The sequence below is a fragment of the Anomaloglossus baeobatrachus genome, chromosome 4 (assembly GCF_048569485.1).
Source record: "Anomaloglossus baeobatrachus isolate aAnoBae1 chromosome 4, aAnoBae1.hap1, whole genome shotgun sequence".
NCBI lineage: Eukaryota > Metazoa > Chordata > Amphibia > Anura > Aromobatidae > Anomaloglossus > Anomaloglossus baeobatrachus.
The window spans coordinates 483,558,085-483,580,108 of record NC_134356.1 but is presented as its reverse complement, the minus strand read 5'-3'; the positions used below and the strand labels follow the sequence as shown (position 1 = coordinate 483,580,108).

Below are 22,024 nucleotides of genomic sequence, written 5' to 3'. Positions count from 1 at the left end.
AATTCCTCTCAGCTGGTTGTCATGTGGTCTGGCTGACTGGTCAAATGATTTGCTTTTGACAAGCTTAGCAACACGGCTCCTTATTCCTGCACGGTGGAGCCGACTCCCAGCCCAAGCAATGGCTTCAGTAACAAGTTCAACGGCAAATTGGACTCGTGGTTACAGGGCTGGAGAAAACACTTTTCTGTTTTATTTGGTGGACGCTTTATAGACTGAAGACTTTGGTGTCTGCTTCCTGCTATATACTAGAAACGTTACGTCACAGATTTAAAAAGATCTAAAATGCTGAAAGCGTAGGAACCCATAGCCTGTCATTCACAAGAATGGGAGAAAAGCTGCAATACTCGGCAGCACAAACTAAATATTTGGATCTGCGATGCTCAGTACATTGCGGATATCAGCCGATAGGTGGGGCGCTACTTGCTGGCCCCTCAGCCATCGATGACACAGTTATGTTAGTCTTTTCAGAATAAGCCATCGTATGTACAGTATATAATAAATAGTTATTTCTGACCATTATATAGGACCAATTTTTTTTTCTCCGCAGGCTCGAACTCTACATAATGTTCCATTTTTGAGAGGAGTAGAAACTACCCTGCTATGAAGCCTTCTATATACATTAATGCGCTACGGTCTCTATATAGCACATATAGGAACATATACAGCCGTACTGAGCCGCGTAGCTGACAATCCAGCTCTAGGGTTTTAATTAAACATTGGCTATGTCTCTGGCTGTTTCACTCTGCTCCTCCTTATGAATCAATCACAAGTGGAGAAATCATTTGGTTCGCTAATAAAAATACAGTATTGGTCAAACGTTTGCACACATCTGGACATGGAATGGCTTTCATAAATCTTTTTGGAATGTGCACATTGTTGCCTCAGACTGAAGGCAGCAAAATTACAAAAGAAACAAAAAAAAAAAAAAAAAAAAAAAAACAGCATTTTTCTTCATTCTTTGCCTCCATATGTCAGTTAGTTACCGTATTTTTCGCTTTATAAGACGCACCCCAAACTTAGACATAAAAAAAGGTAAAAAAAAATGGGGTCCGTCTTATACTCCGGTGTTCTCTTACCGGAGGGGGGCAGCAGTGGTGGTGAAGCGGGGTCACAGGAGGCACTGGTTGTGCTGGCAGGCACGGCGGGTCAGTGGCAGCGGGGTCCGTGGTTGCAGGTGCCATGGCGTCCGCGGTGGCAGGAGCCGTTGGGTCCGTGGTGGCGGCAGCAGCGGTGGCGGGTGAGCCGTGCAGCAGGCCGGTGCAGTGAGTGTCAGCGGTCCCGGTTCAGTGGTGTCAGCGACGGTGCAGTGAGTGTCAGCGGTCCCGGTTCAGTGGTGTCAGCGGTCCCGGTTCAGTGGTGTCAGCGACGGCTCAGTGGTGTCAGCGACGGCTCAGTGGTGGCAGCGACGGCTCAGTGGTGGCAGCGACGGCTCAGTGGTGGCAGCGACGGCTCAGTGGTGGCAGCGACGGCTCAGTGGTGGCAGCGACGGCTCAGTGGTGGCAGCGACGGCTCAGTGGTGGCAGCGGCGGGGACTGCTCAGTGGTGGCAGCGGCGGGGACTGCTCAGTGGTGGCAGCGGCGGGGACTGCTCAGTGGTGGCAGCGGCGGGGACTGCTCAGTGGTGGCAGCGGCGGGGACTGCTCAGTGGTGGCAGCGGCGGGGACTGCTCAGTGGTGGCAGCGGCGGGGACTGCTCAGTGGTGGCAGCGGCGGGGACTGCTCAGTGGTGGCAGCGGCGGGGACTGCTCAGTGGTGGCAGCGGCGGGGACTGCTCAGTGGTGGCAGCGGCGGGGACTGCTCAGTGGTGGCAGCGGCGGGGACTGCTCAGTGGTGGCAGCGGCAGGGACTGCTCAGTGGTGGAGCAGACGGATGCGGTGTTTTCCAAGTGTGTCCGCGGTCCCGATTCAAGAAATGGCGCCCGGAGCGACGCATGCGCATATGGAGCTCTCATCTAAGGGCTCCATCTGCGCACGCGCTGAATCCCGAAGCAGCGCGTGCGCAGATGGAGCGCTCATCCAAGAGCTCCACCGGCGCCATCATTTGAAAGTGGGACCGCGGACAACTGGTAACATGCTGCACAGCTGCCCGCCCCGCACGCACAGAGTGGCAGCCAGCAGGCTGCCCGCCCGCCCTGCGTACAAGCCGCCGGGTACCCGTGCTTGCGTGCGGTGGCAGCCGGGTACCCATGGCTGTGTGAGGGCGGCAGCCGGGTGCCTGTGTGAGGGCGGCAGCCGGCTGCCGCCCGCACGGGCACCCGGCTGCCGCCCGCACACAGCCATGGGTACCCGGCTGCCACCGCACGCAAGCACGGGTACCCGGCTGCCGACACCACACAGCACCCGGCTGCCGCCTGCACACAGCCACGGGTACCCGGCTGCCACCGCACGCAAGCACAGGTACCCGGCCGCTTGCATGCAGCCACAGGCACCCGGCCGCCTCAGACAGGACCCCCCCCAGGTACTGCTTTAGAAGACGCACCCCCCATTTTCCTCCCAAATTTTTGGGAGGAAAAGTGCGTCTTATAAAGCGAAAAATACGGTAGTTTGTCAGTTAGTTAGTTACGTCAATGTACTCTGATGACCAATTTGCACACCCTTTAAAATGATCTCCAGCACTTTTATCAGGTAGTCACCTGAATTGGCTTCTACTAAACACAGTGCACCTCGTCAAGAGATCATACGTGGAGTATTCAGCCTTCAAAAAGTGTTTGCAACCATTGTGTTCTGCATAGGCAATGTTGGCACACAATACAGTGGCCCCATACACAACTGTTATAACCCAGAATATGGCAAGTACCATTCAACTAAGTAAAAACAAATTACAGTCAAACATTATTTTAAGGCAGTTTTCACAAGTCTGGTTTTAAACACTAATGTGAAAAATTTATACTGGTATCATTCTCTTGGATCGGTGCGTCATCCGTGTGTCCGTTTTTACCATCAAATGTGTCATCAGTGTTTTTCACGGATGGATAAAGAAATAAAATTCAAAGCTTCTTCTATACTTTGCAGCGCATGCATGGTACATGGATGTCATCCGTGTGCTGAACGAGTGTTTCATAGACCCACACACTTTTACTGGCCTTTGAAATACAGAAAAGATAAGTAGGCCTTTATGGCTGAAATGATACAAAGAGGCCGCTACTAACGACAATAAACAGGAGAGATTGGTTTGGGCTAAGCAAGACAAGGACTAAACAGTAGGTTGGTGGAAAGGAGACATAAAAAGGTGAGTAGAATGTTTCTATATTTTTGATGCCCCTGTGAAGCATGGAGGGGGGGGGGGGGGGGGGGGCGCTTTGCTGGTAACACTTGCTCAGGTTAATACTGCTGTCTGTGCAGATTCTCCTTTATCCAGCACTGCTAAGGTTGAGTAGATCCTCTGATCTCCTGAACTCTGAAGGAAAGCTATAGCAAGCTGTTATATATTACTAATTACCTCTGCTAAAAAGACTTCTCTCCCAGCCCAGGTAATAGCTGGTGATAGTTTCTGCTTAGCTTGCCTCTAGAGGGAGGCTGAAAGCTGTGGACCAGGAAGCCATTCAGAGATCGTTTGCTGTGTGAAAGCTGTGCTGCGTTTTTCCCTTGGTCCTTTTACGTTTTGGTCCGTTCCTCATTACTACCTTTCATCGTTTGGAGTGCTTTGTATGATTGCTGCTTATTTTACCCAGTCTGTGTCTAATGTAGAGCAGTGTTCCCGCCGCCCTGTGTACTATACAGAGCTGAGTAAGGGAAAGTCAGGAATAAACAAGTGATCGGGGACAGGGTGAAAGAACTCGTATAGGGATGTTAGCGAGTGCAAGGATCAGCCTCAGGAGAGTATAGGAGGTGACCCTGCTCCCTTTTCCCTAGCACAAAGGCCAATCGTTGCATCATGTATGTGTTGTGACATCTGCCAGGGGTACTTGTGTACCAGGCGGAACCCCAGTAGTCACTGCGTTACACCTTAGCCTAGTACGCTAATCACTGTGCCAACATGCTGCCCATCATAACATTTTATGGAGCCAGGGCATCATATTTTTTGTAATATTTTAGTTGTAAAGCATTAGGCATGCCATCTCACAAAATAGGGTCACAAAATACCAAAAGAAGTGGCATTTCTCTATTTCTGAAACAAAAATAATTCTATACAATACAACACAGACTTGCACAACAGTCCCACCTACTGACATACACAAAACGTGTGTAAATAGCCACATTGTCATAATCGTAATATAAATCATCCACTAGTGGAAAGAACTGAAAAGAAAACCCACAATCCGGTCATAAAAGTACTGATAGAACCTAAAAGCAAATTTGGCAGCTGATTTCATAATACATACCGCATACATTAATAAATAGATCCTTGAGGTGATTTACTTATGTGTCAGATTAGTTTATACTTTGAAATAAAACTGTACAACCAAACATTCATCCACCTAGCCAGACCTCAGAGAACCTCAGGGTTCCTCCTTCCTGCTGTGAATCTCACCCTGCTCTGTACAAGCAGCAAATGTTAGTCAGGCTGGGTGGGCAGAGACTGAATAAAATTGGTCTTATAAGCTCTCACTCAATAGCTGGACTTCTAAAATACACATATTAATATCAGGATTATAAAGCCATTCTGACATGAATTTTCATAGTAGATACACCAGCCTCATCAGATCTAATATAACTTTAATAATGTATGCAACTTTACATCTGGTGACCTCTTTGCTTCAAAACTTGCGCCTTGAGATTATTTTTGGGCTCAATATCGGATAACTCCGTTTTCTCCACCCCCAATCTTATTTGCCACGTGTGTGGTTAAGTTATAGATTGCATATGGGAGAGCAATGGAATTTTTAGTTAGCGGGGAGTTTAGATGTACATCGTTATATGATCTCATTTGGCCCTTTACCCCATAGGACAGTGATGGCGAACCTATGGCATGCGTGCCACCAGGGACACGTGGGAACTGAGGACCCAGCGGCGCGCAGCGGGGTAGCATGTGCAGGAAGGTAAGTTGTGTGTTGTTTTTTTTTTTTTATATATATATATATATATATATATATATATATATAACTTGTGTGCGGCTGTGCCAAGGTGGGGATGGGGTGGGGTGGGAGAACACACACGCCAGCATGGGGTGGGGGAGAAACACATGCCAGCATGGGGGGGATGACATGCATGCCAGGATTGGAGTGGGGGGTGGGGATGACATGCATGCCAGGATGGAGGAAACATGCATGCCAGGATGGAGGAAACATGCATGCCAGGATGGAGGAAACATGCATGCCAGGATGGAGGAAACATGCCACGATAGGGTACATTTACCAGGAAGGGGAACATTTACCAAGAAGGGGAACATTTACCAGGAAGGGGAACATTTACCAGGAAGGGGAACATTTAGCTGGATGGGGATACATTTACCTGGATGGGGATACATTTACCTGGATGGGGGTAAATTAACCAGGACTGGGAACATTTACCAGGAATGGGGTACATGCCAAGATGGGGGAACATTTACAAGGATGGGCAATATGTCAGGATGGGGTACATTTACCAGCATGGGGGAACATGCCAGGATGGGGTACATTTACCAGGATGGAGTACATTTACCAGGATGGGGCCATAATGGGGACAAATATACCAGAATGTAGGAAATATATATCAGGATGGGGGACATGTTTACCAGGAAGTGGCACAGGAAGGGGGACAGAACTACAGAATGAAAGGGGAGGGGAGCAACTCGTACATCTTTATGGGATTTCAAGATGTTCAGACTTTGAAATGTAGATGTGGATTACAGAGTGACATCTGGTTGCATTCCAGGCTAAAATCTCTGTCTAATATGCTGCAATTTTTTCCAGAAAGATCAACTGCTATGTCTGGAAAGGGCTCAGCTCCAATGTGTGGTAAGCACAAATGAGCGTGATGCCCCCTGCTGAAGAGAAGAGAAGACTGCAAAGGTAAGGTTATAATCAATTATTTACATAATAGGATTGGTTGGCACTTCGGAAAAAAAATTGGGTTTAGGGCTACAGTTTGGGCACTCGGCCTGTAAAAGGTTCGCCATGCCTGACCTAGGACAAAAGATTTAATGAGTCTTCCTCTACTATACATATACTTTGTGAATCTTTCCTCAAGGTTTTTTGAGCTAATCGATGGTAGTAACGCAATCTTTCAGAAAGAGCTAGAAGATCTAAGAACTGCTGCTATGATGTGTCTACAAGTCAGATGGATGATCCCAGTGCCCCAGGTCATTGTGATCTCATGTGGTGAAGGCTTCTAAGACATGGTGTTCAGAGTATTAAGACCTCATATTTATTGTACATTGTTATTGTTCTATTCTGTGTTTTTTTCATTCAATGAGGAAGGGATTAGAAAATAAGACTAAACAAAGAAAACTAGACGTGGGAAGACATACCAACGCCAAAGCCATTTTATCAAGCTAAATCAATACTAACATTGAGAGAAGGCATAGATGACATTAAAGACTGAAAGCTGAGATTCAGATGGCCATTTTCTGACTGAAAATTCAGCTGCTGAGTAGAGCTGGTAAGAATTTGCATGTCCCTTTCCATCGGCTTCTGAATGGAAAAACCGCTACTCACCTGCTATCATTCCCCGCTCTTTTGATTATACAGCCTGGTGTGACATCCTCGTTGCGACGTGATACACATGTGGTGTTGCGCCAGGCTGAAAGTAATCCAGCTCACCCTCATCAGATGTCCTTGTAATTTGGAGCACAGGCGACCTCTTTCCTTGGACACAGTATCAAACGGACACAGTATCAAACGGACACAGTATCAAACGGACACAGTATCAAACGGACACAGTATCAAACGGACACAGTATCAAACGGACACAGTATCAAACGGACACAGTATCAAACGGACACAGTATCAAACGGACACAGTATCAAACGGACACAGTATCAAACGCAGAAATAGATACGCCAGCTTCACGAACAAAGCAAGCTTGTTTATTTCTGAATATAAAGTCCAAGAGGGTAATTAAAAAAAATAAATAATCAATCAGATAAATAGCATGTCTAAAACATCTACTGGTTGTGCCAGGCTGGCTAATCAGAAGAAGAACTAGGAATGACAGCGGGTAAGAGGTTAATCTCCCATGTCGCGGCCACAGACCGCAATCGTGGCCAATGGAATGGGAAGTGATACTAGATTTGCACCATTTACTGATGAGGAAGGATGGAGAAGGCAGCTTGTGACTGTCCACCCTATGATTATATGGCCATGCCACCCCTAAAGTCAATCACTGGCTGTGAAGAGAAAGAAGGGAGTGGCAGAAGACCAGGCACTGCTAAAAGAGGACCAGAGATGAAGGGTGGGAAAAGGCATAGGGAATATCGGAAAGCAATATTACTACTTTTTGTGGTCGCTTTCTTAACTATTTCAAGACCACCAATGGTACATGTACGTGAGCACTTACTGGGCTTTGTGCAGCGCCAACGTAAATTAATAGTGGGCTGTCATGCAGGGCTAGGATCAGGGAAGCCAATGACCACCTCAAACAATTGTTGACACCTTTCCATAATTGTGGGTAAACAACTTTGCTTCAATTTCTGGAAAAAATAATTCTCTGGAACAATTAAGTGAGCCACCACGTTCAGCCACGACTGTATAGTAAATGTAATTTGTTAAAACCATCATACCACACAAAATGGTTAAGGGCACAAAAATTCAAAGAACTACCGTATTTTCCAGACTACAAGACGCACCGGACCATAAGACGGACCCTGGTTTTAGAAAAGGAAAATAAAATTTTAAGCAAAAAATGCAGTCATGACATTGTTATGGGGCGATGATCTGCTGCTGACACTGTAATGGGGGTAATGTCACAAAATTCTCTGCTAAGGTACCCCATCCTGCTATATGGCCCCATCCTGCTATATGGCCCCATCCTGCTACTATATACCCTCATCCTGCTATATGGCATGTATCCTGTATCACAAAAAACAATGAATGTTTATACTCACCTTTCCTCGCTCCATGCAGCATCGCTCCTCCTGCTGTCTGTGGCGGCAGCATCGCCGCTGACCTGTGTGGAGGAGTCACTGGTCACTTCCCTGCAGCATCGCTCCTCCTGCTGTCTGCCTGTCAGATGACTTGCGTGGAGACTAGCGGCGCGCACAGCGATGATGTCATCGCTGTGCTCACCGCTCTACACAGATCAGCTGACCGGCAGACTGGAGGAGATCGCGATGCTGCACGGAAGTGGCCGGTAAGTGTACCGTACTTATTCACTGCCCCCCACGCTGATAATGATGCGCAGGGGGCAGTGAATACAGCCGCACATGATCACTCCAGGCTGTAGTTGCCAGGGGTGATCACAGCCGGCTGTTAATTAAGCATGCACCCCCCGCCCTTCATCCCGCCCACCTGTCAGCGCCGGCTTCAGCGCTGAGGGATGATAGGCGGGAGGATGGGCATGCATATGTAATGAGTGGGCCCACGTGGTCACGGCAGGCGCTGCTACAGCCTGCTCGTGCCCCCGATGGCCCGCTCCACTGCAGCACCCACATTCCCAGCCGCTGCCCTATATTCAGACCACAAGACGCACCCCTTACTTTCCCCCAACATTTGTGGGGAAAAAAAGTGCGTCTTATAGTCCGAAAAATACGGTAATTGCAAATGCATTCAAATTTGACAGATTTTTGATATTTCAATAAATATAATTCACTTCAAACTAAAATTTACCACTAACCAAAGTACAATATGTTACAAAAAGGAAAAATAAAAAAAAAAAAAAAATATATATTTAACAAAACACAAACTCTTAAAGCCACTTTACACACAGATAAATCTTTGGCAGATCTGTGGTTGCAGTGAAATCATGGACATATTGTTCCATTTGTACACAGCCACAAACCTGGCACGGATTGTCCACAATTCCACTACAACCACAGATCTGCCAAAGATTTATCTGTGTGTAAAGTGGCCTTAAGACTCACTGAGATGTGTGGAGGCATTCCACAGTTTTTACCTTCCTGACCAGGCGAAATTTCTCAAATCCGGCCTGTTACTTTGTGATAAGAGATTAAGACTATGTTGGGCTGTTTGTAAAACATAAAAACATTGGTAGGACAACCTCGAATACTTTAGCGATCAACACTTTGACAGAGTTTAACCAAAATAAAACCTAATTTTAGAAGCGCTACAGTAGAGCTTTGTGGTTTCCCAATCCGTATTAAGACGTGTAAACTAGAGAAACGTCTGAGAATTCTGTGTGACTACAGATGACCCAAATACCCTCCTCAGCCTCACGTCACACTCCGAGGTCAGAGATGCAGACACATCATGCATTGTTTGGCAAAGTTATATTATGGATATGCCGTGCATGTTTATCAGTAAAAATGGGAACGCTTCCCACCACACAAGAGGAGAGGAACATTCCTCTAGGAAAAATAGAAAAGGTCTGTGCCTGATGCCTCATTCCAGAGTCTGAGCGGCATTACTAGACACAGGCCTTAGGCTAGGCCATCAATACCAGGTCAGTGGGGTCAAGCTCTTGGATCCTCGACCAACCAGCGGTGTGGAGAGGCTGTGGTGCTTGTGCCAGAGCTGCAGCCTCTTCATTGGTCCTGGATGCGTTTACTTTAGCAGTGGCGGTGCTCGGTATGATAGCCTTATTCGGCTTATTTCAACGCAGCAATACCAAGCACAGAAGCTACCGTATGTAAGATGTCCAGGCCGACAGAGCAAAGTGAACACTGACGTGATTGCTGTGATCACAAGAATGCCTCCACCATTCTAACAGTGGATTTGTGGATTTGTCGAGAGTCAAATCTCCATGAATCCAATAATAATGGCCTATCTAAAGGATCAATTATGAGAGGAAATTTGTTCGTTCCTTTCTCAAACATGAAGAGGAAATTAAAAAAAATAAATAAAAATTTAACCCTTCAGGTCAACTATTGAATTTGTCTATAGTGATGAGTGAGCAGTTGGATGCTCAGATGGACATGACTAGCACCGGAATATAGTGGAACTCAATGGGGAATGAAGCATTTTTTTCAGGGAAATCTCCTGGAAAAATGCTTGAGTTCCCCATGGACTTCCATTATACTCGGATATTCGAGTCGCACCCATCCGAGCACCCAACTGATCATTACGAGTACTGAGCACGGAATTGCTTCCTCATCACTATTAGTCAGGTGAAGTAATCCATTAGAGATCACCTTTTTCCCTCCATGTACAGGCAGGTACAGTTACAATTGTTCTTCAATCAGGGATGATCACATCAGAGCAACTTGTAGACCTCTTGCCCTGCAACTGTGCACCATTAGGCTATGTGCACACTAGAAAAGTGATTTTTCTCAAGAAAATTTCTTGAGAAACTTCTGGGAGTTGATTACCGTACCTGCGGTAAAAAAAACGCACCAAAACCACGGGAAAAACGCATTTGACTGATTTACCCGTGGTTTTGCTGCGGAAATTTCTTGAGAAATGTTTAAAATCTTTCTGCACACATTTCCCAGCAAAACCTATGGGAAAAAAAAAATAGCTGTGCGCACATTGCGTTTTTTTCTCAAGAAAATTCTTTGAGATTTTCTTGAGAAAATTTCTTGAGAAAATGTGCATGTCACTTCTTTTCCGCAGGTACCTGTGGTATACCCCTGGTATTTCACTCCATTCACTAATGTAATCGCGAAATTCCGGGGGTATATCGCAGGTAGCAAATGATGTGCGGTATACCCCCGGTATAGCGCGATTTACCTGCGGTAATGCTCATCGCTGCCTGCGGGTTTGCAGAAAGTGATGTCATTATGACAGAAGAGGAAGCGGAGCAGAGTAAACACAGACGTCACACTCCCTGGACGCCGCACAGAAGCACTTCCGTGTGACCTCCAGGTGCCCGTGCAGTCTGTGTCCCGCTCCGGCCCCGCCGCTGCCTGCCCTGCAGTGTGTCAGTGTCTGCCCGCAGTATCAGCAGCTTGTCACGCTGCAGCGCAGGCAGACACTGACACACAGCAGTGCGTGCAGCCGCAGGGATGCCGAGCGCTGCTGTCAGGAGGTGAGATGAGATCATTACCTGCTGTGACTATCTCCTGCCTCCTGACGTCACCGTTGTCACTGCCGTCTATGCCCGCGGCCCGAGACGGTCACTAGCGGTGACGTCACGGGCTCTCGCGATACTGCTGACAACACGGCGGGCATAGAAGGCAGTGACAGCGCTGATGGCAGGACTGCAGGAGATCGTCACAGCAGGAAATTATCTCATCTAACCTCCTGATGGCAGCGCTCGTCATCCCCTGCAGTGACCTGGGCTATTGATGTTAGCTCAGGTCACTGCATTGCTCTCCCAGCCAATGGGGAACATTCTGTTCTTCATTGAATGGGACAGTGACTATGGTATGGATCGCCGTGGGACCCCCCCCTTATTGGATTATGCCGGACATGGAATTGATTGTTCTTGTCAATAAATTGGTGAAAGAGGGAATGTGAGGAGTGTTTTTTCAAATAAAACTTTTTTTGTTGTCTATTTTTTATTTCTTACTGACTGGGTTGGTGATGTCAGGTATCTGATAGACGCGTGACATCACTAACCCCAGGGCTTGATGCCAGGTGACATTACACATCTGCCATCAACCCCATATATTACCTCGTTTGCCACCGCACCACGGCAACGGGATGAGTTGGGGCGAAGCGCCAGGATTGGCACGTCTAATGGATGCGCCACTTCTGGGGCGGCTGCAGCCTGCTATTTTTAGGCTGGGGAGTGTCCAATAACAGTGGACCTCCCTAGTCTGAGAATATCAGACCCCAGCTGTCCGCTTTACCTTGGCTGGTGATCCAATTTGGGGGGACCCCACGTTTTTTGTTTTAAATTATTTAATGTAAAATAACAGCGTGGGGTGCCCTCTGTTTTGGATTACCAGCCAAGGTAAAGCTGCCAGCTGTGGTCTGCAGGCTGCATCCGTCTGCTTTAGCATAGCTGGCTACAAAAGATGGGGGGACTTCACGTCATTTTTTTTTTTTAATTATTTATTTTTTGGCTAAATACAAGGCTAGGCACCCTTTAGTGCCACATGAAAGTCACTAAAGGGTGCCAGCTTAGAATATGCAGGGGGGTGGGACATTATATAGGTCTTTCATCTATCTATTATCTATCTATTCATCTATCCATCTTTCCCTCTATCCATTATCTGTCTATTGATTATCTATCTATATTATTTATTGCAGTAGTTACAGCATAAAAAAACCGCAGGGACCAACCTGCGGAAAAACCGCGGCAAATCCGTGGCAAAAACGCATGCGTTTTTCCCGCGGATTTGGTGCGTTTTTTTAACGCAGGTGCGGTAATCTTCAACTCCCAGAAGTTTCTCAAGAAATTTTCTTGAGAAAAATCACTTTTCTAGTGCGCACATAGCCTAAGACTTGCAAATATTTTAAATTCTAAAATGAAAAGGAAAAAACAAAACAAATAGTTCCTCACTTATTGCTCAGGAAATCCTAAAAGTTGGTTACGACCCCCCTGTAGGTACAAGGAAGTCTGCAGCGAGAGACAAGTTTAATTGCTCATTTGCTGCAGCCACTTTGTCACAATCAGGCACACGCTTGTCGGCTCTGTGTCTCCGCTTCCTGTTACGCCACAGGCGGTTTGAAGTGATAAAATACGAGGCTCGAAGCCACCTACAACACTGATGGAACGGCGGATTTGTTCATTTTTAAGCAATTGGCAGTCAATGCTTTACCGTTACAAAAGAGAAAACAGAATAAGCCTATTAGCTCAGAGTCGGCGGCACATCTGAATAATCTGCATCACAATACATTGTCTGGCCTCATTTTGTCTTTGATTTTTACATCTACATGATTAACACTAAAATAAATAAAGCAGCGTAGGTCATCACTGTTTGTCTACCCACGTCTCACCCATCCCCCACCCCCCCCACCGACCAGCTGTTCCATACTCCACAGTGGCCGGATGTGAACACAGAACGGACCTGCCCGAAGTGTACCACCACGTAAAGTTACAGGAAGATTGCCAAATACTCAGCTATAGTTATATGTCTAAATGCAATCCCTTTAAGGGGGAACTATATTTTCAGGTAACGTCTAAGAACAAGCTGTCCTGTGTGCTTAAAAGGAGGAATAACACGATTTCTGGCCATTAACTGACTTGTATCCTGCATTTTCTCCTCTGCACACACCCTTGTAGATAAGAAACAAGCTGCTAGGATGTCTCCCATACACAGCACAGCCCACAGAGAGGGATTTCTGTTCTACGTGCCTTCTATTTAGCATACAGGCAGAAACAACAGCATGGGGAATAATACACAGCAACACCAAGCTCTACAGATGTGAATCCAGCTCTTGGGTGAGGCAAAATACTTGTTCAAAAGCTCAAACACAATCTTTCGTAGTCTGCCTCACCGCGTTGTCTCTTCTTCATTCACTGAACTTTTGTTTTACGCACTGCTAAATAAAAAAAATTCGCAAATTACTTACCGGTAATGATTTTTTCCAGGAGCCAAGACAGCGCCACCAGAGAGATAGGGTTTCCTGTCCTAGGGTGGGAAGACCTACAGAAATAAAAAGGGGTGGCATCTCTCCCCTGCCTCAGGTTAGTTTACAAAGCACAGAGGATGATCAACAATAACTTAATGGCATAAATATGAAACCATCACAATCACCATTACAACCAATCATCGGAACGTGGATCCCAAGAACCAAAAGGTGAACACAGAACAGAGGTAGAAAGAGAAAACAAAAAAAAAAAAAAACAAAAAAAAAAAAAAAAAAAAGAAGAAGGAGAAGAAGAAGGGGTGGGAAGCAGTGGCGCTGTCGTGGCTTCTGGAAAAAATCATCACCGGTGAGTAATTTACAATTTTTCCCTTCACCACGACAGCGCCACCAGAGAGATTCCGAAGACAACTATATTAGGGAGGGACCACAGCCTCTAGTACCCTTCTACCAAAGGTCATATCCACCGTGGCCGACAAGTCTAAGCGATAGTGTTGAAAGAAGGTCATAGGAGAAAACTAAGTGGCCGCCCTACAGATAAGATCCAAGGGAACATCAGCCCTTTCTGCCCAGGAGGTCAATACAACCCTGGTGGAATGGGCCGAGACATTCTGTAGAACGGGTCTATTCTGGGCTACATAAGCCGCCTTAATCGCCTCCCTGACCCACCTGGCTATAGAACCCTTAGATGCGGGAAAACCCCTGCCTAGGTCCCTAGAAACACACAAACAGAGCCTGACTTCGCCACCAGGGTCTTGTCACTGCAATATAATGGCGCAAGGCCCTAGAAACATCCAATGTGTAAATCTCTCTTCCTTAGGATTCCTAGGGGAGGGACAAAAAGAAGGAAGGACAATCTCCTGAGACCGGTGAAAACACCTAGCAACCTTGGGCAAATAAGCAGGGTCAGTACGAAGAACCACACGATCTTCAAAAAACTGCATAAGGGGGGTTAGCGGAAAGGGCATGAAGGTCGCTAACTCTTCTAGCAGAAGTGAGGGCCACCAGCAAGGCTACCTTCAATGTCAGATACTTCAGAGGGGTATCGAACTGGGGCTCAAATGGAGGTCCTGTCAGGGAGTCCAAGACCAGATTAAGGTCCCACGGCAGGAATAACAAACATGGAACACGGCAAGCCCTTTGACAAGAGGAGATGAACCTCCTAATCCACCGGTTGCCGGCTAGGTCCGAGTTATAAAAAGCCCCCAGGGCCGACACCTATACTTTCAAAGTACTGACAGAGTCCCAGCTCCAACCCCGACTGAAGAAACTCCAACACATCCCCCACCGGAGGAACCCCTAAAAGGACTTCTCCTGGAAAAGGACAGAAACGCCAAATTCTGGCATAAATTTTGGTGAAGCTGGCTTCCTACTCCGCAACAGTGGAAACCAGGCCCGAGGAAAACCCCAGCCCCTCTAACAGATGCCCCTCAAATTCCAGGCCGTCAAATGAAGGCCTGGAAAGTAAGGGTGGAGCAGAGGGCCCTGGGAGAGGAGATCCCACCTCTCCGAGAGAATCCAAGGGTCTGTTATTGGCAATTTCTGGAGCCAAAAAAACCCACGGCCTCCGAGGCCAAAAAGGAGCCACCAGAATCAACCGTACTCCATCCTCTCAAATCTTCCGCAGCACAGCAAGCAGCAGAATCAGAGGGGGAAAGGCATACAAGAGACCTTGACTCCAGGAGACCTGGAAGGCGTCAACCACCCAGGGATTGTCGCGAGGGCTGAGAGAACAAAAACAGGAGACTTTCCTGTTGGCTCAGGTGGCAAACAGGACCACAGTAGGTGATCCCCAAAGCCGCACTATTTGACTGAAGACCTTACCATGCAGACTCCATTCCGCTTGTCCTGAACATGGTCTACCCCACGTATGTGTAGTGCCGTTAGGGAAGAGAGGTGTACCTGTGCCAGAGAAAATATTTGTTCCGTAACTGTCAGGAGGGAGGGAGATCTGGTGCCCCCCTGATGATTGAGGTATGAAACCGCCACCCTGTTGTCAGAGAGAATTCTGACGTCCCTGCCCACCAGAAGAAGAAGGAGAAAGGAGTGAAGAGCCTTTGCAACTGCGCTCAACTCTCTGAAATTGGAAGAACTGAGTCATTCCTGTCGGTTCCACGCGCCCTGAGCCATGTGATCCCGTAAATGAGCCCCCCACCCCCATGCACTGGCATCTGTTGCAATGTCAGTACACCTCAGAGACCAGAGGACCCCAGGTGAAAGATTCTGCGTTTGCAGCCACCAGTGAAGAGACAGGAGAACACGCGGTGGAAGGGAAATGTTGCCTTCTAAATGCCCGTACAACCGCCTCTGAGCCCTCAAAACCTCCCCTTGCAGGATATGGGTATGCAGCTGAGCCCAGGGGTCTGCCGGGATGCAAGCTACCAGGGACCCCAGTAGGGACATGGCCTCCCTGAGCGTGAGGACTGGACATGACAGAATCACAGAGACCCGAGTAACCAGACTGGATATTTTCTCTGGGGAAAGCAGGGAAGCTGAGCGCGAGAGTCCAGGACAAGGCCGAGGAACAATTGGTGGGTGGAAGGCTCCTATCGGGACTTCTGGAAGTTGATTACCCAACCGAGCCCTGTCAAGATGTCTATCACTGTCCTGACTTGGGACCGGCAATGGAGTTCTGAATTCCCCACTATGAGGAAGTCGCCTAAATAGGGAATGACTAGGATCTCCCTCTCGTGGATGTGAGCCATCACCTCTCCCACCACCTTTGTGAAGACACGTGGAGCCATTGCTAGGCCGAAGGGAAGAGCTCTGAATTGAAAGGCATCTTTTAGATCTAAAGGGTGCTTTACACGCTGCGACATAGCTAGCGATCTAGTTAGCGATGTGACAGGCCAGATCTCAGATACGATCTGCCGAGAGCGCACATAGGTCATTTTTTTATAGCGCCAGTCACATGTGCGATCTCAGCAGATCGCATCTGCGATCTGGCGTGTCACATCGCTAACGAGATCGCTAGCGATGTCGCAGCGTGTAAAGCACCCTTAAGACTGCCATGAAACACCCGGGAAACAGCATGTTGATAGCTGACTTCAACATCTTAAAATGTTGGTACACAAGATGGCGGTTGAGTTTGAGATTGAAAATAGTTCTGAAATAACCGTCCGGCTTCTGGACCAGGAACAGTAGGGAGTAGAAACCGCAGCCTTCTCCTCCTTTGGGTACTTCCGTGATGACAGACTTTTGGAGAAGACCTTCGACTTCTTGCTGCAATGCGAGCTGTCGATCCCCCGACCTGCCAAGCGATGTAATCATTAATGACCCCACAGGGGGTCGAACTAAACTGTAATTTCAATCAGTCTCTAATGATGCCATGAATTCACGCACTGGACGAGATATTATGCCAGGCAGAAAAACAGGAGGAGAGACGACCTCCGACTGGGCTAGAGGTATCATGTGGCCGGCTTCTTACCGGAGGTAGAGGTGCCAAAAGAGAAGCCAAAACCGCTTCTTCTTGGGGTCCTTCCACCCTAAAAATTGGAGCACCAAACGTGCCGCCGTCGCTCAGTTTCCATTGCACAAACGTTAAGTTTCAACAGCAGCAAAGGGGGTTGGGCGTCACTTCTCCACGACTTTCATTTTTGACTTGTGCCGTATGCGGCATGAATATTGGTCAATCCTCTTTCCCTCTCTTGTTTAATCATAAGTTCGGGGGGGAGAATTGACCTATAGTAATAAGAAAGAGAAAGAAAGAGAAAAAGCCAACACTTAAAAAGGGCGCAGTACAGACTGTGTATGTTATTAGGTCTTCAAATTCTCAGAAATAAATGTTTATCTATCCATATTGGAGTGTATTAAATCTCATGGCTTTGCGGTGCAAGTTACATGAGATATTAATTTTTTATGGGACAAAAAGGGATTAAGTTGAAAAAATAACTGACTGACTATCGGCGGTAATTACGGGCAAACTGTTTCACGAAATGCAGTGAGTTTTGGCTCAGAGATTCAGAAGATGATTGTTTAAAGGGAACCTGTAATCAGAAATTTTGCACTAAACCTAAAAGATTCCCCCTCTGCAGCTCCTGGGCTGCATTCTAGCAATGTTCCTGTTTATGTGCCCCCTTTCTGACCAAAATAAAGACTTTGTAAAGTGGTACCTTTTGTATTCAGATCTTGATAATGGTACACGGGGGCGGGCTCTCTGGTGTCAGTTAGTCTGCCTCCCTGTCGCTTTAGGCCATCCCCCATTGCGCAATTTCAAAGAGGTGACGTGAGGTAAGCTGGCCAGCGCTTGCGCAGAACGGTGGAGGCGGCGGTGAAAGCGCGACCACGAGATTATGGGCGGGTACTTGCTGATGAAAGTCACAGCGCCTCCAATAATCTCGCGCATGCGCAACAAGTCACCAGCGGTCACACTGTGCACATTACACAGTCCCGCGAGAGTGGCACGGCGCATGCGTGAGATTATGGGCGGCCATAATCTCGCGCATGCACCGTGCCACTCTTGCGGGACTGCAATATGACCGCTGGTGACGTGTAGCGCATGCGCAAGATTATGGGCGGCGCTTTGATTTTCATCAGCAAGTACCCGCCCATAATCTCGTGCTTTCACCGCCGCCTCCACCGTTCTGCGCAAGCGCTGGCCAGCTTACCTCACGTCACCTCTTTGAAATTGTGCGATGGGGGACGGCCTAAAGCGACAGGGAGGCAGACTAACTGACACCAGAGAGCCCGCCCCCGTGTACCATTATCAAGATCTGAATACAAAAAAAAAGGTACCACTTTACAAAGTCTTTATTTTGGTCAGAAAGGGGGCACAAACAACAGGAACATTGCTAGAATGCAGCCCAGGAGCTGCAGAGGGGGATTCTTTTAGGTTTAGTGCAAAATTTGTGATGACAGGTTCCCTTTAAAATATAGGTTAGACTCATAGTTGAAAAGTAGTGTGGTTATTGAGAAATTGATGTCAAAATAGGCAATTGTTGCTCAAAATTCAAAATGTCCGCCTGCTTTTTTAACATTTCTGGGATTCCCGTTAACATATCAGGCACAAGAAAGAGCTCAAATCAATTGGCTTGCCAAGATGGATGAAGTGACACCAAGATCAAGTTGATCGGATGCTCAAGCGAATTTTGAATATTCTTCAAATCATTGGACAAGCATTTGGCGTATAAAAAAAACAAAGCACCAAACGCGCCGCCATCGGTCAGTTATCAAGGCACAACCGTTAAGTTTCAACTTTGGTAGAAAAAGGGCTTGGGCGTCGCTTCCCTGCCGCTTTTGTTTTTCACTTGGGGCCACCAGCGGCCATGGCTGGCTGACACTATCACTGCGCAAATTTCCATAAAAAGTTTTCATGCTCAAATGGTTTAACTGGACCCAAAACACGCTTCTGCAAATTTTATTTTTTTTTCGGACAAAAAAATTTCGGCTAAAACTAGACCCTGCTTGGGATGAGGGCTGCCTCCTCCTGGGGACCCGCTTTCTCCTGAAGCAGAGTTGCCTAAAGGGGACAAAGGAAACTGTAGGAAACCCCTTCTTCTTGTCCCCTGCTTTCTCAAGGAGGTCATCAAGAGTCTTACCAAACAGGTACTCTCCCTCACACGGCATAGCACAAAGCTTAGATTTGGATTGTGAATCTCCGGGCCATCCTTTCAGCTAAAGAGAACGCCTCGACGAGTTAGCGACTGCTGCTGATTTTGCTGATAACCGCAGAGTATCCGCTCAAGAGTCTGCTAGGAAGGCAGCTGCCCCTTTAGCCATAGAGATATCCGCAAGACGTTTCTCACGAGGAATGTCTTGGGTAAACTGATCCTCCAGATGTTGGAGCCAGACCATTAGGGATTGAGCCACACAAGTACGTTGCGACTGCTGGCCGGAGCGCTCCTGCTGATGTCTTCCAGGCAAAGCGCAGATAGGAGTCCGCCTTGCGGTCCAAAGGATCGTTCAAGGCTCCGAGAACCTCAAATGGTAAGGCTGACTCTTTCGCCGTTTTGGCTACGGCCACATCAATTTTTGGACACTGATCCCATAGAGAGGCATCCTCCTCCTGGAAGGGATACTTCCGCTTGAACAAGGACGGAGGGTAAGCCTGCTTCTCTGGGTTGTCCCACTGATCTTTAAATCAACCTCTTAACTTTATCATGGACTGGAAAGGTGCGACGTTTCTTGTGCTCCAGACAACTGAACATAATGTCCTCAATGGATTCCGGGCCCTTCGCATCCACAAGCCCCATTGTCGCCCTGACTGCCTTCAGGAGATGACAGATTTCTGTAATGGGGAAACACTGTTTACCCCTGACGTCCTCTTCCGAGGATGACCCCGAGGAAGACAAGGATGCCTTTGATACAGAATCCGATGCTTCTCCTAACTCCCATTCCCGTGGGGCAAACATTAGAGGATGTAGCTCCGGCAAGCAAGGGGAAGCCCTTGAGGGATTCCCGAACCTCCTCCCGAATGACGTCCCTGAGGCTACTGGTGCTTCCTTTGACAACATGCGCTGAATACAAGCTGGACATAATTTCTTCTGGTTATCCGATGGTAAATGGGCCTTGCATAACAAACATTCCCTATGCTTGGTTTTAGCAGATTTTTACGTGGCTGATCCTAAGAATCAGGAAAAAAAAAACAAGGAATGACCTATTAAACGAGAATTACTGACCACAGGCCACTTACCCCAATCCTGTGCAAACGGTATCGGTTCGGGCGAACGGGTCCTGCGGGAAGCTGCTGAATGCTGAGCCAGGTGACCCTCACTGGAACGACTGCCGACGCTCCCATGGTGCGGAGACCTCTTCGGTGACTGCAGTTTGCTTTTTTCATTAGCACAGGAAGCCTCCTGTGAATCCTCCATGCTGAAGCTGGAGGTTTCGGCCGCAGAAAAATCAATGGTCCACCGGCGCCGACATCCATATATACAAGCAGCAACTAGCGGTGGGCAGTGCCATCTTGCCGCCCACCACCGCGCATGTGCAGAAGCAACATCTGGTTTCCCAGCGTCAGTTCCGGTTCACTTCCTGAAGCGGGGGAAGGAGCTGCCGCACGTCCACCTGCTGAGCCAGCCGCCAGGCGCTGAGCAGGGACACGGGAGAATGCCTCGGGTACCTGGGAGGGACTGCCGCCGGGCACCGCACCAGGACCGCTGAAGGCAAGCCTTCCCTCGTACCATCGCTCCCAGGGAAAAACCCCTACCGACGCATCCGGGGCTGAGGCCATGGAGCCCGCAGCCTCCAGCTCCACTCAGCCCCAAGTCCGTGCCGTCCTCTTCACCGTGGCAGCGCCACAGCACTATAGGGTCTCCCATCCTGCAACAGGAAACTGAAACTGAGGCAGGGGAGAGCTGCCGCCCCCTTTATTTCTGTAGGGTTTCCTGTCCTAGGGTGGGCGGACCTATCTCTCTGGTGGCGCTGTCGTGGTGAAGGGAAGAAAATGTTCCTGTGCTAAGAATCTTATATATGTGCACATGCTATGTGCTGTGTAATGGCAGTGTCTGACTGTACAGGGACATGGTCTGATCACAATCCATTTTACACAGTTGAACCCTATGGCTAGACAGTATTTCTGTGAAGAGGCAAAGAATAAGGAATACGATTAGAGGGGTTGTCTGGCAACTAAAATGTATTTTCCGCAATATCTACTTTTACAACCCAACCATTTTTGTAATTTTCTTTATTATACATTACTTTAAACTATTCCCTTTTTTAATGTACTTACTGTGACGTTTTGTTTGACAGGAGTCTGAAACGTGATGTCACAGGAGGCTGGGGCTGCAATCACTTCTCTGCAGCATTGATTGCCTCTTCTAGAACACGACATCAACACATCAGGACATCATCGCACTGCAATTACTCACTAAGGTTTCTTGCATCGCCAGCCTCCTGGATTAATTCCATGTTGATAGACACTCAGATGCGTGTGCAGCTCCAGCACTTTGCTTCTATCTCTGCCACCACCGTAGATTCAGAGGGCAGTGATGCAAGAAACTAGTAAGTAATTGTAGTGCTGTCCCCTGGTGAAGTTTTGTTCAAGCAGTGGCAAAAAACGCTGCGGGGAGTGAGTGCAGCGCCAGCCTCCAGACAAGTCACACGTCAGGATAGGGAGTGGAGTAGGGTAATGTATAATAAAGCAAATTTCAAAAAAAGTGGTTGGGGTGTAAGGATAGATATTTAGAAAGGACATTTACGCATCAGACCACAATTTTCAGTAAAATATTATAATCCGTACAATAAGGGATGCAAAGAAAAATGCAGATTTATATCAGGGCCAGGAGACGCGTGGCAGAATCTGAGTGCTAGAAATCTTGCAAAAAATCTGGACCAATGCAGCAAAATCAGAATGTTACCTGCCGACATTGATGTAGATTTACCACTTTAACATGTTTCTGAGATTTTGAAAATGTCATCCACATATAGTGGAAAAATCCCAAGTACAAAGAATAAACCTGCTGTAGATTATACATTTTGAAGCATGCTTATGTTTGAATATAGTAATTTGCTGTGGGTTTATAGCATGGAATCCACATGGGAAACCCTCCACTCCTGAATATGGCTTTTAAGGTTATGTGCCCACAATCCGGACATGCTGCATCCTGCATGCAGCGTGTCGTCTCCTGCGAGGCCGC

At 47.7% G+C, this 22,024-nt stretch overlaps 1 protein-coding gene across 4 annotated transcripts in view; it reads right to left on the bottom strand.

The window, feature by feature from the left end:
• RAB27A (RAB27A, member RAS oncogene family) overlaps positions 1-22,024 on the bottom strand; it is a 125,442-nt gene that overhangs the window by 69,667 nt on the left and 33,751 nt on the right. The window contains exon 1 of one of the 4 annotated variants that reach the window (XM_075345764.1): positions 6,573-6,690. The exons of the other annotated variants lie outside the window; for them this stretch is intronic. The gene's annotated coding sequence lies outside the window, so the exon portion shown is untranslated. Of the gene's footprint in view, positions 1-6,572; positions 6,691-22,024 lie in introns of those variants that run through there. 4 annotated transcript variants of the gene reach the window in all.